The following is a 3,371-nucleotide window of genomic DNA, read 5'->3' as shown; positions in this document are numbered from 1 at the left end:
CATTCTCTGTGACCTGCCAGTGAGAAACGATTTGAAACAACTAAGGACTGTACCACCAAGTCCACAGAAATTTTTCAGGTACTCTATTAGAATATCATGGTTCATGGCAGTGTTAGTATGGGACATGAAGGGCCCACCGGGGAATGCAGAGGCGGTGGGGCCAGCCACTTGAGTGTGTGGCTAGTGGGCCAGCCCACAGAGGACATGACTAGTGCCATATTGTAGTATATCATCTAGCATGTAGTTATATTTCTTTTCCTAAAGATGAGCCCCTGTCACAACGCCACATGGAACAAGAAAGTCCCCTCTTGTAAAACCTTAATGCATTTGTAGATGCTGTATCTCTATTGTGTGATGAAGTAAGAAGTTTTTAGACTGGCCCTCTCTCTAGTTACACTTACCTTCGTTCATCCAGCACTGCACAAGCCTAGACGTCTGACTTCTTTTCTCCCCTTCTGCACATGTGCGCTGGTGCGTGATGAGCCGAGATGTGATGAGATCACTAGAAGAGGACAGGAGAGGAGAATCCAGATCAGTACAATCTGCGGAGGCAAAACAATAGGACGACTGGTGCCATGGAAGGGGCCAGTCTGTCCATCAACCATAGTGTAGGAGGTGTGTCCATCTGGCATTGGGGCACTTCAGGGATTTCCTTGGTGGGTCAGTCAGACCCACACTAATACATTTCTCCTACACACTGACAAACACTAATGCAGGTCTCACACACACACTAGCACACAGTAATGTAGGTCTCACATACACTGACATACACTAATACAGGTCTCATACACACTGGCACACACTCTCATACACACAAACTGACTCACATTCTCTCTCTTATACACACATTCCCATAAACTTACCTGCAGTGCATCCTCCAGCGTCCTCCATGGGAGTATGGGTAGGGGGCGTGTCTGTGCTTTGATTGGTTGATTTACTGTATCAGCCAATCAGAGCACTGCAGAGATAGTGTATTACTCTCGGTAATACTCTGTATTGCCAAGCAGCACAGGCTACTTCTATACCTCTATGTCGGTGGGGTCCTGGTGATCGCATTCTTCCCCCGCCCCCTGGCAAAAGGGGTGGGGCAAAAAGGCAGTGGGGCCCACTGGGGATCTCCACGGGACCCCGCTGGGCCACTCCGTCACTGTACATATACTGTATTAGTTTACTCGATAGTACATAATGTTCAGGCTGCCAGAAGCATCTCTCCTCAATTTATATATTACTTCTTTGTTACTAAGGTGGTGATATCTGATAAGCCAGTGAATGTGAGATTTGGTCTGTCTTGTACCTATTGATTACATTTCAGCTACAAACACATTTGAAGGAAATGTTCTTCTTCATAACAATGTCATTATATTATTATTCCCCTTTAATAACCATCAGTGTTCAGGGAGACTTTGCCTGATTAGAGTATTATGACCTCAGCAGTGACATCACAACCAGCTGGATTCTAGTGTCCTACAGCTGCTAGGCAGTAAGGAGGACACACACTTGCCGTCATGGAGAGAAGCATGGTAGATTGGCTGTACCAGCGGCAGTTATTTGATATGAACAAAATCCTGAAAACCAACAAGGAACATTGTAATGAGAAGCAGAATGAGTGAGTACAGATATATGGTGTACAAAGCATATTGTGGGGAAGAGAATTGTACGCCTCCATTGAGGATCATTTTAAGTCAAACCTGTAGATGATTATTATTATTATTCTGTTTATGAGACAAATATCTAAACATGGTCAGTGAAATGGAGCATTATAATAATAACACTGCAGCACTGAAACTCCATTCAGTTAAATCTGTCTAATTACAAAATTAAAAGAATTGAGATCTCCAGGCAGTGGGGCCTAGAAATGTAAAAAAGGGGATACATAATGGGAGTGATAGTGATACCCCAGCAATCTGCAGTCGGGGTGGAGGAATTAAATATTACAGATTGTTCCTCTTAGAATGTTTAATTCTCATACAAAATAAGGTGCACAAGGAACTTATACTGAGAAGTATTGAAAATGAAGTGTTCATGAGTGGAATAAAAAGCATTGCTGCTGTCCAATACATCACGCCCAAATAAATGGCTTAGTGGTTAATATTATATATATATATATATGAATAGTAATCACAACCAGGGTGGGCTGTAATGTGCTCCCCATGTTTCTGTGCGTGTCCTCTAGGTGCTCTAGTTTTCTCCCATAGTTTAAAGATATTCTGGAAGGTTAATTGGTTAAGTGAGTGTTTGTGTGTCAATGATAGGGATATAATATTGTAAGCTGCACTGTAAATAAGAAGAGTTAGGGATAAAAAGGAAAGGACTATTGGCAAAATGAAATAGTTCAATATAATTGAGTGTTGTTACAAGCTAAATATGTGGAATTAAGTGTTCATGGGTGACGTGAGATATGGAATGGGTGGAGCTAGTAAAGCTAAGTGGCTACAGGTATGTGCCTATGTACATGGCATGTACCTTATGTGCTTATTTACCATTCTTAACTGTAGTAGATAATTATTAGCTCTACAAAGCTAAAATGCATGGAAGACCCTCTGAAATATGTTTTTTGCCCCCAGAGCTCTGAAGAAAACAAAAAGGAAGAAGAAAAGGTCTTCTCGAGCAGTAGATGTAAATCACTGCATACAGGAACAAGATGGTACCAATGCTGATGAGGCCTCAGGTGAGATAGAACCCACCACAAGAAGAATTCCTGAGAAATACAGCAGCTTTCACAATGCACTCCAATCTAGGCGAAGCAAATACAACTCATCCAGACGCTTCCTTCCAAGAGAAAACAACATGGAAGCAGCAGGCTCCCTATTAGAAGAACTGGGAGATAAAGTCGAGGAGTCACTGGGTGTCACCCAAGAAGCTGAATCTTCTGTACCAACAGACACAACTGTTGTCCTGATGAAAATGAAAGTACAATATGAAATCTATGCTGAATATTCTGATCATTGTAATTCAATTCAATGTTTCAGTAGTGAAACTATCATTTACTATCATTGTTTTTAAATAAAATTATACAATGTCAAATATAAGGATGGCAGAATGCGTAATTTGTCCAAAGTATAACTGTAAACTAATGACCAAATGTGTCCTCTAATAGTCTGCTTTAGAAAGGGGAAATGTTACCAGGATGAATAGGATGGGGGCCCATGACCCATATAACCCGTAGGATGAGGTAACTGTGCATTCACCTGTTGTCACCGAGTTCTGTCTTGGATTAATTTTATGCTGATTGTGTGCTCACCCTTCAGGGGGGGAAATCTAGGAGAACTCCTACCTATCATCCCTACAACACAACGGGGTCTGTTTATCATTGGTGGGCAGTGGGTAGCAGTACTTAAGGATCTGTACTGCTGCTATTGAAGAATACTTAC

General features: G+C 41.8%; 1 long non-coding RNA gene across 1 annotated transcript; it reads left to right on the top strand.

Moving 5' to 3' along the window:
• The first annotated feature begins 1,464 nt into the window (after positions 1–1,464).
• On the top strand, positions 1,465–3,029 carry LOC142140176 (uncharacterized). The gene is made up of 2 exons (XR_012688318.1): positions 1,465–1,606; positions 2,565–3,029. It is a non-coding gene; the product is annotated as an uncharacterized LOC142140176 (long non-coding RNA).
• Positions 3,030–3,371: the final 342 nt, after the last annotated feature.

Source organism: Mixophyes fleayi, chromosome 2 (genome assembly GCF_038048845.1).
Source record: "Mixophyes fleayi isolate aMixFle1 chromosome 2, aMixFle1.hap1, whole genome shotgun sequence".
In the NCBI taxonomy this organism is placed as follows: Eukaryota; Metazoa; Chordata; class Amphibia; order Anura; family Limnodynastidae; genus Mixophyes; species Mixophyes fleayi.
Note: the sequence above shows the minus strand (reverse complement) of the source record. Positions and strands in the feature narration are given on the sequence as shown.